This window comes from Alosa pseudoharengus, unplaced genomic scaffold (assembly GCF_046254945.1).
Source record: "Alosa pseudoharengus isolate Yale_2024_CS ecotype anadromous, Long Island Sound unplaced genomic scaffold, YU_APseudo_1.1 YU_APseudo_1.1_scf_10, whole genome shotgun sequence".
Taxonomy (NCBI): Eukaryota; Metazoa; Chordata; class Actinopteri; order Clupeiformes; family Clupeidae; genus Alosa; species Alosa pseudoharengus.
The window spans coordinates 106203-119935 of NW_027468565.1; positions in this window are offsets into that span (position 1 = coordinate 106203).

Here is a 13733-nt window from a genome sequence, read left to right on the forward strand (position 1 = left end):
TTTTTTTTCACTTTTTTTGCCCTAGTTCATGCATTTCACATGTCTAGAAGTGAAATAAAAAATTATTTGGACAATATCTGACAGATTTTGAAATTTGTCAAAAATCTGTCTTTTGTCCTGACCCAGGACCTTATGTGAAAACTAAGAAAAACTGAAAAGTACTAAAAAAATCAGACCAATTTTTTTTCACTTTTTTTGCCCTAGTTCATGCATTTCACATGTCTAGAAGTGAAATAAAAAATAATTTGGACAATATCTGACATATTTTGAAATTTGTCAAAAATCTGTCTTTTTGTCCTGACCCCGGACCTTATGTGAAAACTAAGAAAAACTGAAAGGTACTAAAAAAAATCAGACCAATTTTTTTTCACTTTTTTTGCCATAGTTCATGCATTTCACATGTCTAGAAGTCAAATAAAAAATAATTTGGACAATATCTGACATATTTTGAAATTTGTCAAAAATCTGTCTTTTGTCCTGACACCAGACCTTGTGAGAAAACTAAGAAAAACTGAAAGGTACTAAAAAAAATCAAACCAATTTTGTTACACTTTTTTGCACTTGTTCGTGCATTTCACATGTCTAGACGTGAAATAAAAAATAATTTGGACAATATCTGACATATATTGAAATTTGTCAAAAATCTGTCTTTTGTCCTGACCCCGGACCTTGTGTGAAAACTAAGAAAAACTGAAAGGTACTAAAAAAAATCATACCAATTTTGTTACACTTTTTTGCACTAGTTCATGCATTTCACATGTCTAGAAGTGAAATAAAAAATAATTTGGACAATATCTGACATATTTTGAAATTTGTCAAAAATCTGTCTTTTGTCCTGACCCCGGACCTTATGTGAAAAGTAAGAAAAACTGCAAGGTACTAAAAAAAAATCAGACCAATTTTTTTTCACTTTTTTTGCCCTAGGTCATGCATTTCACATGTCTAGAAGTGAAATAAAAAATAATTTGGACAATATCTGACATATTTTGAAATTTGTCAAAAATCTGTCTTTTGTCCTGACCCCCCGGACCTTATGTGAAAACTAAGAAAAACTGAAAGGTTCTAAAAAAAATCAAACCAATTTTTTTACACTTTTTTGCCCTAGTTCATGCATTTCACATGTCTAGAAGTGAAATAAAAAATAATTTGGACAATATCTGACATATTTTGAAATTTGTCAAAAATCTGTCTTTTGTCCTGACACCAGACCTTGTGAGAAAACTAAGAAAAACTGAAAGGTACTAAAAAAAATCAAACCAATTTTGTTACACTTTTTTGCACTTGTTCGTGCATTTCACATGTCTAGACGTGAAATAAAAAATAATTTGGACAATATCTGACATATATTGAAATTTGTCAAAAATCTGTCTTTTGTCCTGACCCCGGACCTTGTGTGAAAACTAAGAAAAACTGAAAGGTACTAAAAAAAATCATACCAATTTTGTTACACTTTTTTGCACTAGTTCATGCATTTCACATGTCTAGACGTGAAATAAAAAATAATTTGGACAATATCTGACATATATTGAAATTTGTCAAAAATCTGTCTCTTGTCCTGACCCCGGACCTTATGTGAAAACTAAGAAAAACTGAAAAGTACTAAAAAAAATCAGACCAATTTTTTTTCACTTTTTTTGCCCTAGTTCATGCATTTCACATGTCTAGAAGTGAAATAAAAAATAATTTGGACAATATCTGACATATTTTGAAATTTGTCAAAAATCTGTCTTTTGTCCTGACCCCGGACCTTGTGTGAAAACTAAGAAAAACTGAAAGGTACTAAAAAAAATCAAACCAATTTTGTTACACTTTTTTGCCCTAGTTCATGCATTTCACATGTCTAGAAGTGAAATAAAAAATGATTTGGACAATATCTGACAGATTTTGAAATTTGTCAAAAATCTGTCTTTTGTCCTGACCCAGGACCTTATGTGAAAACTAAGAAAAACTGAAAAGTACTAAAAAAAATCAGACCAATTTTTTTTCACTTTTTTTGCCCTAGTTCATGCATTTCACATGTCTAGAAGTGAAATAAAAAATAATTTGGACAATATCTGACATATTTTGAAATTTGTCAAAAATCTGTCTTTTGTCCTGACCCCCCAGACCTTATGTGAAAACGAAGAAAAACTGAAAGGTACTAAAAAAAATCAAACCAATTTTGTTACACTTTATTGCACTTGTTCATGCATTTCACATGTCTAGACGTGAAATAAAAAATAATTTGGACAATATCTGACATATTTTGAAATTTGTCAAAAATCTGTCTTTTGTCCTGACCCCGGACCTTATGTGAAAAGTAAGAAAAACTGCAAGGTACTAAAAAAAATCAGACCAATTTTTTTTCACTTTTTTTGCCCTAGGTCATGCATTTCACATGTCTAGAAGTGAAATAAAAAATAATTTGGACAATATCTGACATATTTTGAAATTTGTCAAAAATCTGTCTTTTGTCCTGACCCCCCGGACCTTATGTGAAAACTAAGAAAAACTGAAAGGTTCTAAAAAAAATCAAACCAATTTTTTTACACTTTTTTGCCCTAGTTCATGCATTTCACATGTCTAGAAGTGAAATAAAAAATAATTTGGACAATATCTGACATATTTTGAAATTTGTCAAAAATCTGTCTTTTGTCCTGACACCAGACCTTATGTGAAAACGAAGAAAAACTGAAAGGTACTAAAAAAAATCAAACCAATTTTGTTACACTTTATTGCACTTGTTCATGCATTTCACATGTCTAGAAGTGAAATAAAAAATAATTTGGACAATATCTGACATATTTTGAAATTTGTCAAAAATCTGTCTTTTGTCCTGACACCAGACCTTGTGAGAAAACTAAGAAAAACTGAAAGGTACTAAAAAAAATCAAACCAATTTTGTTACACTTTTTTGCACTTGTTCGTGCATTTCACATGTCTAGACGTGAAATAAAAAATAATTTGGACAATATCTGACATATATTGAAATTTGTCAAAAATCTGTCTTTTGTCCTGACCCCGGACCTTGTGTGAAAACTAAGAAAAACTGAAAGGTACTAAAAAAAATCATACCAATTTTGTTACACTTTTTTGCACTAGTTCATGCATTTCACATGTCTAGACGTGAAATAAAAAATAATTTGGACAATATCTGACATATATTGAAATTTGTCAAAAATCTGTCTCTTGTCCTGACCCCGGACCTTATGTGAAAACTAAGAAAAACTGAAAAGTACTAAAAAAAATCAGACCAATTTTTTTTCACTTTTTTTGCCCTAGTTCATGCATTTCACATGTCTAGAAGTGAAATAAAAAATGATTTGGACAATATCTGACAGATTTTGAAATTTGTCAAAAATCTGTCTTTTGTCCTGACCCAGGACCTTATGTGAAAACTAAGAAAAACTGAAAAGTACTAAAAAAATCAGACCAATTTTTTTTCACTTTTTTTGCCCTAGTTCATGCATTTCACATGTCTAGAAGTGAAATAAAAAATAATTTGGACAATATCTGACATATTTTGAAATTTGTCAAAAATCTGTCTTTTTGTCCTGACCCCGGACCTTATGTGAAAACTAAGAAAAACTGAAAGGTACTAAAAAAAATCAGACCAATTTTTTTTCACTTTTTTTGCCCTAGTTCATGCATTTCACATGTCTAGAAGTGAAATAAAAAATAATTTGGACAATATCTGACATATTTTGAAATTTGTCAAAAATCTGTCTTTTGTCCTGACACCAGACCTTGTGAGAAAACTAAGAAAAACTGAAAGGTACTAAAAAAAATCAAACCAATTTTGTTACACTTTTTTGCACTTGTTCGTGCATTTCACATGTCTAGACGTGAAATAAAAAATAATTTGGACAATATCTGACATATATTGAAATTTGTCAAAAATCTGTCTTTTGTCCTGACCCCGGACCTTGTGTGAAAACTAAGAAAAACTGAAAGGTACTAAAAAAAATCATACCAATTTTGTTACACTTTTTTGCACTAGTTCATGCATTTCACATGTCTAGAAGTGAAATAAAAAATAATTTGGACAATATCTGACATATTTTGAAATTTGTCAAAAATCTGTCTTTTGTCCTGACCCCCCGGACCTTATGTGAAAACTAAGAAAAACTGAAAGGTTCTAAAAAAAATCAAACCAATTTTTTTACACTTTTTTGCCCTAGTTCATGCATTTCACATGTCTAGAAGTGAAATAAAAAATAATTTGGACAATATCTGACATATTTTGAAATTTGTCAAAAATCTGTCTTTTGTCCTGACACCAGACCTTATGTGAAAACGAAGAAAAACTGAAAGGTACTAAAAAAAATCAAACCAATTTTGTTACACTTTATTGCACTTGTTCATGCATTTCACATGTCTAGAAGTGAAATAAAAAATAATTTGGACAATATCTGACATATTTTGAAATTTGTCAAAAATCTGTCTTTTGTCCTGACACCAGACCTTGTGAGAAAACTAAGAAAAACTGAAAGGTACTAAAAAAAATCAAACCAATTTTGTTACACTTTTTTGCACTTGTTCGTGCATTTCACATGTCTAGACGTGAAATAAAAAATAATTTGGACAATATCTGACATATATTGAAATTTGTCAAAAATCTGTCTTTTGTCCTGACCCCGGACCTTGTGTGAAAACTAAGAAAAACTGAAAGGTACTAAAAAAAATCATACCAATTTTGTTACACTTTTTTGCACTAGTTCATGCATTTCACATGTCTAGACGTGAAATAAAAAATAATTTGGACAATATCTGACATATATTGAAATTTGTCAAAAATCTGTCTCTTGTCCTGACCCCGGACCTTATGTGAAAACTAAGAAAAACTGAAAAGTACTAAAAAAAATCAGACCAATTTTTTTTCACTTTTTTTGCCCTAGTTCATGCATTTCACATGTCTAGAAGTGAAATAAAAAATGATTTGGACAATATCTGACAGATTTTGAAATTTGTCAAAAATCTGTCTTTTGTCCTGACCCAGGACCTTATGTGAAAACTAAGAAAAACTGAAAAGTACTAAAAAAATCAGACCAATTTTTTTTCACTTTTTTTGCCCTAGTTCATGCATTTCACATGTCTAGAAGTGAAATAAAAAATAATTTGGACAATATCTGACATATTTTGAAATTTGTCAAAAATCTGTCTTTTTGTCCTGACCCCGGACCTTATGTGAAAACTAAGAAAAACTGAAAGGTACTAAAAAAAATCAGACCAATTTTTTTTCACTTTTTTTGCCCTAGTTCATGCATTTCACATGTCTAGAAGTGAAATAAAAAATAATTTGGACAATATCTGACATATTTTGAAATTTGTCAAAAATCTGTCTTTTGTCCTGACACCAGACCTTGTGAGAAAACTAAGAAAAACTGAAAGGTACTAAAAAAAATCAAACCAATTTTGTTACACTTTTTTGCACTTGTTCGTGCATTTCACATGTCTAGACGTGAAATAAAAAATAATTTGGACAATATCTGACATATATTGAAATTTGTCAAAAATCTGTCTTTTGTCCTGACCCCGGACCTTGTGTGAAAACTAAGAAAAACTGAAAGGTACTAAAAAAAATCATACCAATTTTGTTACACTTTTTTGCACTAGTTCATGCATTTCACATGTCTAGAAGTGAAATAAAAAATAATTTGGACAATATCTGACATATTTTGAAATTTGTCAAAAATCTGTCTTTTGTCCTGACCCCCCGGACCTTATGTGAAAACTAAGAAAAACTGAAAGGTTCTAAAAAAAATCAAACCAATTTTTTTACACTTTTTTGCCCTAGTTCATGCATTTCACATGTCTAGAAGTGAAATAAAAAATAATTTGGACAATATCTGACATATTTTGAAATTTGTCAAAAATCTGTCTTTTGTCCTGACACCAGACCTTATGTGAAAACGAAGAAAAACTGAAAGGTACTAAAAAAAATCAAACCAATTTTGTTACACTTTATTGCACTTGTTCATGCATTTCACATGTCTAGACGTGAAATAAAAAATAATTTGGACAATATCTGACATATTTTGAAATTTGTCAAAAATCTGTCTTTTGTCCTGACCCCGGACCTTATGTGAAAAGTAAGAAAAACTGCAAGGTACTAAAAAAAAATCAGACCAATTTTTTTTCACTTTTTTTGCCCTAGGTCATGCATTTCACATGTCTAGAAGTGAAATAAAAAATAATTTGGACAATATCTGACATATTTTGAAATTTGTCAAAAATCTGTCTTTTGTCCTGACCCCCCGGACCTTATGTGAAAACTAAGAAAAACTGAAAGGTTCTAAAAAAAATCAAACCAATTTTTTTACACTTTTTTGCCCTAGTTCATGCATTTCACATGTCTAGAAGTGAAATAAAAAATAATTTGGACAATATCTGACATATTTTGAAATTTGTCAAAAATCTGTCTTTTGTCCTGACACCAGACCTTGTGAGAAAACTAAGAAAAACTGAAAGGTACTAAAAAAAATCAAACCAATTTTGTTACACTTTTTTGCACTTGTTCGTGCATTTCACATGTCTAGACGTGAAATAAAAAATAATTTGGACAATATCTGACATATATTGAAATTTGTCAAAAATCTGTCTTTTGTCCTGACCCCGGACCTTGTGTGAAAACTAAGAAAAACTGAAAGGTACTAAAAAAAATCATACCAATTTTGTTACACTTTTTTGCACTAGTTCATGCATTTCACATGTCTAGAAGTGAAATAAAAAATAATTTGGACAATATCTGACATATTTTGAAATTTGTCAAAAATCTGTCTTTTGTCCTGTGAAAACTAAGAAAAACTGAAAGGTACTAAAAAAAATCAAACCAATTTTGTTACACTTTTTTGCCCTAGTTCATGCATTTCACATGTCTAGAAGTGAAATAAAAAATGATTTGGACAATATCTGACAGATTTTGAAATTTGTCAAAAATCTGTCTCTTGTCCTGACCCCGGACCTTATGTGAAAACTAAGAAAAACTGAAAAGTACTAAAAAAAATCAGACCAATTTTTTTTCACTTTTTTTGCCCTAGTTCATGCATTTCACATGTCTAGAAGTGAAATAAAAAATGATTTGGACAATATCTGACAGATTTTGAAATTTGTCAAAAATCTGTCTTTTGTCCTGACCCAGGACCTTATGTGAAAACTAAGAAAAACTGAAAAGTACTAAAAAAATCAGACCAATTTTTTTTCACTTTTTTTGCCCTAGTTCATGCATTTCACATGTCTAGAAGTGAAATAAAAAATAATTTGGACAATATCTGACATATTTTGAAATTTGTCAAAAATCTGTCTTTTTGTCCTGACCCCGGACCTTATGTGAAAACTAAGAAAAACTGAAAGGTACTAAAAAAAATCAGACCAATTTTTTTTCACTTTTTTTGCCCTAGTTCATGCATTTCACATGTCTAGAAGTGAAATAAAAAATAATTTGGACAATATCTGACATATTTTGAAATTTGTCAAAAATCTGTCTTTTGTCCTGACACCAGACCTTGTGAGAAAACTAAGAAAAACTGAAAGGTACTAAAAAAAATCAAACCAATTTTGTTACACTTTTTTGCACTTGTTCGTGCATTTCACATGTCTAGACGTGAAATAAAAAATAATTTGGACAATATCTGACATATATTGAAATTTGTCAAAAATCTGTCTTTTGTCCTGACCCCGGACCTTGTGTGAAAACTAAGAAAAACTGAAAGGTACTAAAAAAAATCATACCAATTTTGTTACACTTTTTTGCACTAGTTCATGCATTTCACATGTCTAGAAGTGAAATAAAAAATAATTTGGACAATATCTGACATATTTTGAAATTTGTCAAAAATCTGTCTTTTGTCCTGACCCCCCGGACCTTATGTGAAAACTAAGAAAAACTGAAAGGTTCTAAAAAAAATCAAACCAATTTTTTTACACTTTTTTGCCCTAGTTCATGCATTTCACATGTCTAGAAGTGAAATAAAAAATAATTTGGACAATATCTGACATATTTTGAAATTTGTCAAAAATCTGTCTTTTGTCCTGACACCAGACCTTATGTGAAAACGAAGAAAAACTGAAAGGTACTAAAAAAAATCAAACCAATTTTGTTACACTTTATTGCACTTGTTCATGCATTTCACATGTCTAGACGTGAAATAAAAAATAATTTGGACAATATCTGACATATTTTGAAATTTGTCAAAAATCTGTCTTTTGTCCTGACCCCGGACCTTATGTGAAAAGTAAGAAAAACTGCAAGGTACTAAAAAAAAATCAGACCAATTTTTTTTCACTTTTTTTGCCCTAGGTCATGCATTTCACATGTCTAGAAGTGAAATAAAAAATAATTTGGACAATATCTGACATATTTTGAAATTTGTCAAAAATCTGTCTTTTGTCCTGACCCCCCGGACCTTATGTGAAAACTAAGAAAAACTGAAAGGTTCTAAAAAAAATCAAACCAATTTTTTTACACTTTTTTGCCCTAGTTCATGCATTTCACATGTCTAGAAGTGAAATAAAAAATAATTTGGACAATATCTGACATATTTTGAAATTTGTCAAAAATCTGTCTTTTGTCCTGACACCAGACCTTGTGAGAAAACTAAGAAAAACTGAAAGGTACTAAAAAAAATCAAACCAATTTTGTTACACTTTTTTGCACTTGTTCGTGCATTTCACATGTCTAGACGTGAAATAAAAAATAATTTGGACAATATCTGACATATATTGAAATTTGTCAAAAATCTGTCTTTTGTCCTGACCCCGGACCTTGTGTGAAAACTAAGAAAAACTGAAAGGTACTAAAAAAAATCATACCAATTTTGTTACACTTTTTTGCACTAGTTCATGCATTTCACATGTCTAGAAGTGAAATAAAAAATAATTTGGACAATATCTGACATATTTTGAAATTTGTCAAAAATCTGTCTTTTGTCCTGTGAAACTAAGAAAAACTGAAAGGTACTAAAAAAAATCAAACCAATTTTGTTACACTTTTTTGCCCTAGTTCATGCATTTCACATGTCTAGAAGTGAAATAAAAAATGATTTGGACAATATCTGACAGATTTTGAAATTTGTCAAAAATCTGTCTTTTGTCCTGACCCAGGACCTTATGTGAAAACTAAGAAAAACTGAAAAGTACTAAAAAAAATCAGACCAATTTTTTTTCACTTTTTTTGCCCTAGTTCATGCATTTCACATGTCTAGAAGTGAAATAAAAAATAATTTGGACAATATCTGACATATTTTGAAATTTGTCAAAAATCTGTCTTTTTGTCCTGACCCCGGACCTTATGTGAAAACTAAGAAAAACTGAAAGGTACTAAAAAAAATCAGACCAATTTTTTTTCACTTTTTTTGCCCTAGTTCATGCATTTCACATGTCTAGAAGTGAAATAAAAAATAATTTGGACAATATCTGACATATTTTGAAATTTGTCAAAAATCTGTCTTTTGTCCTGACACCAGACCTTGTGAGAAAACTAAGAAAAACTGAAAGGTACTAAAAAAAATCAAACCAATTTTGTTACACTTTTTTGCACTTGTTCGTGCATTTCACATGTCTAGACGTGAAATAAAAAATAATTTGGACAATATCTGACATATTTTGAAATTTGTCAAAAATCTGTCTTTTGTCCTGACCCCGGACCTTATGTGAAAAGTAAGAAAAACTGCAAGGTACTAAAAAAAAATCAGACCAATTTTTTTTCACTTTTTTTGCCCTAGGTCATGCATTTCACATGTCTAGAAGTGAAATAAAAAATAATTTGGACAATATCTGACATATTTTGAAATTTGTCAAAAATCTGTCTTTTGTCCTGACCCCCCGGACCTTATGTGAAAACTAAGAAAAACTGAAAGGTTCTAAAAAAAATCAAACCAATTTTTTTACACTTTTTTGCCCTAGTTCATGCATTTCACATGTCTAGAAGTGAAATAAAAAATAATTTGGACAATATCTGACATATTTTGAAATTTGTCAAAAATCTGTCTTTTATCCTGACACCAGACCTTGTGAGAAAACTAAGAAAAACTGAAAGGTACTAAAAAAAATCATACCAATTTTGTTACACTTTTTTGCACTAGTTCATGCATTTCACATGTCTAGACGTGAAATAAAAAATAATTTGGACAATATCTGACATATATTGAAATTTGTCAAAAATCTGTCTCTTGTCCTGACCCCGGACCTTATGTGAAAACTAAGAAAAACTGAAAAGTACTAAAAAAAATCAGACCAATTTTTTTTCACTTTTTTTGCCCTAGTTCATGCATTTCACATGTCTAGAAGTGAAATAAAAAATGATTTGGACAATATCTGACATATTTTGAAATTTGTCAAAAATCTGTCTTTTGTCCTGACCCCGGACCTTATGTGAAAACTAAGAAAAACTGAAAGGTACTAAAAAAAATCAAACCAATTTTTTTCTACTTTTTTGCACTAGTTCATGCATTTCACATGTCTAGACGTGAAATAAAAAATAATTTGGACAATATCTGACATATTTTAAAATTTGTCAAAAATCTGTCTTTTGTCCTGACCCCGAACCTTGTGTGAAAACTAAGAAAAACTGAAAAGTACTAAAAAAAATCAAACCAATTTTTTTCTACTTTTTTGCACTAGTTCATGCATTTCACATGTCTAGACGTGAAATAAAAAATGATTTGGACAATATCTGACATATTTTGAAATTTGTCAATAATCTGTCTTTTGTCCTGACCCCGAACCTTGTGTGAAAACTAAGAAAAACTGAAAAGTACTAAAAAAAATCAAACCAATTTTTTTCTACTTTTTTGCACTAGTTCATGCATTTCACATGTCTAGACGTGAAATAAAAAATAATTTGGACAATATCTGACATATTTTGAAATTTGTCAATAATCTGTCTTTTGTCCTGACCCCGAACCTTGTGTGAAAACTAAGAAAAACTGAAAAGTACTAAAAAAATCAAACCAATTTTGTTACACTTTTTTTGCCCTAGTTCATGCATTTCACATGTCTAGACGTGAAATAAAAAATAATTTGGACAATATCTGACATATTTTGAAATTTGTCAAAAATCTGTCTTTTGTCCTGACCCCGGACCTTATGTGAAAACTAAGAAAAACTGAAAGGTACTAAAAAAAAATCAAACCAGTTTTGTTACTCTTTTTTGCACTAGTTCATGCATTTCACATGTCTAGAAGTGAAATAAAAAATGATTTGGACAATATCTGACAGATTTTGAAATTTGTCAAAAATCTGTCTTTTGTCCTGACCCCGGACCTTATGTGAAAACTAAGAAAAACTGAAAGGTACTAAAAAAAATCAAACCAATTTTGTTACACTTTTTTGCCCTAGTTCATGCATTTCACATGTCTAGACGTGAAATAAAAAATAATTTGGACAATATCTGACATATTTTGAAATTTGTCAAAAATCTGTCTTTTGTCCTGACCCCGGACCTTATGTGAAAACTAAGAAAAACTGAAAAGTACTAAAAAAAATCAGACCAATTTTTTTTCACTTTTTTTGCCCTAGTTCATGCATTTCACATGTCTAGACGTGAAATAAAAAATAATTTGGACAATATCTGACATATTTTGAAATTTGTCAAAAATCTGTCTTTTGTCCTGACCCCGGACCTTATGTGAAAACTAAGAAAAACTGAAAGGTACTAAAAAAAATCAAACCAGTTTTGTTACTCTTTTTTGCACTAGTTCATGCATTTCACATGTCTAGAAGTGAAATAAAAAATGATTTGGACAATATCTGACAGATTTTGAAATTTGTCAAAAATCTGTCTTTTGTCCTGACCCCGGACCTTATGTGAAAACTAAGAAAAACTGAAAGGTACTAAAAAAAATCAAACCAATTTTTTTCTACTTTTTTGCACTAGTTCATGCATTTCACATGTCTAGACGTGAAATAAAAAATAATTTGGACAATATCTGACATATTTTAAAATTTGTCAAAAATCTGTCTTTTGTCCTGACCCCGAACCTTGTGTGAAAACTAAGAAAAACTGAAAAGTACTAAAAAAAATCAAACCAATTTTTTTCTACTTTTTTGCACTAGTTCATGCATTTCACATGTCTAGAAGTGAAATAAAAAATGATTTGGACAATATCTGACAGATTTTGAAATTTGTCAATAATCTGTCTTTTGTCCTGACCCCGAACCTTGTGTGAAAACTAAGAAAAACTGAAAAGTACTAAAAAAAATCAAACCAATTTTTTTCTACTTTTTTGCACTAGTTCATGCATTTCACATGTCTAGAAGTGAAATAAAAAATAATTTGGACAATATCTGACATATTTTGAAATTTGTCAATAATCTGAAATTTTGTCCTGACCCCGAACCTTGTGTGAAAACTAAGAAAAACTGAAAAGTACTAAAAAAATCAAACCAATTTTGTTACACTTTTTTGCACTAGTTCATGCATTTCACATGTCTAGACGTGAAATAAAAAATAATTTGGACAATATCTGACATATTTTGAAATTTGTCAAAAATCTGTCTTTTGTCCTGACCCCGAACCTTGTGTGAAAACTAAGAAAAACTGAAAAGTACTAAAAAAATCAAACCAATTTTGTTACACTTTTTTGCACTAGTTCATGCATTTCACATGTCTAGACGTGAAATAAAAAATAATTTGGACAATATCTGACATATTTTGAAATTTGTCAAAAATCTGTCTTTTGTCCTGACCCCGGACCTTATGTGAAAACTAAGAAAAACTGAAAGGTACTAAAAAAAATCAAACCAGTTTTGTTACTCTTTTTTGCACTAGTTCATGCATTTCACATGTCTAGAAGTGAAATAAAAAATGATTTGGACAATATCTGACATATTTTAAAATTTGTCAAAAATCTGTCTTTTGTCCTGACCCCGAACCTTGTGTGAAAACTAAGAAAAACTGAAAAGTACTAAAAAAAATCAAACCAATTTTTTTCTACTTTTTTGCACTAGTTCATGCATTTCACATGTCTAGACGTGAAATAAAAAATGATTTGGACAATATCTGACAGATTTTGAAATTTGTCAAAAATCTGTCTTTTGTCCTGTCTTTTGTCCTGTCCTGACTCACCTTATGTGAAAACTAAGAAAAACTGATAGGTACTAAAAAAAATCAAACCAATTTTGTTACTCTTTTTTGCACTAGTTCATGCATTTCACATGTCTAGAAGTGAAATAAAAAATGATTTGGACAATATCTGACAGATTTTGAAATTTGTCAAAAATCTGTCTTTTGTCCTGACCCCGGACCTTATGTGAAAACTAAGAAAAACTGAAAAGTACTAAAAAAAATCGAACCAATTTTTTTAAACTTTTCTGCACTAGTTCATGCATTTCACATGTCTAGAAGTGAAATAAAAAATAATTTAAGCCAAAATCTGACATATTTTGAAATTTGTCAAAAATCTGTCTTTTGTCCTGACCCCGGACCTTATGTGAAAACTAAGAAAAACTGAAAGGTACTAAAAAAATCAAACCAATTTTGTTACACTTTTTTGCCCTAGTTCATGCATTTCACATGTCTAGACGTGAAATAAAAAATAATTTGGACAATATCTGACATATTTTGAAATTTGTCAAAAATCTGTCTTTTGTCCTGACCCCGGACCTTATGTGAAAACTAAGAAAAACTGAAAGGTACTAAAAAAAATCAAACCAGTTTTGTTACTCTTTTTTGCACTTGTTCATGCATTTCACATGTCTAGAAGTGAAAAAAAAAATGATTTGGACAATATCTGACAGATTTTGAAATTTGTCAA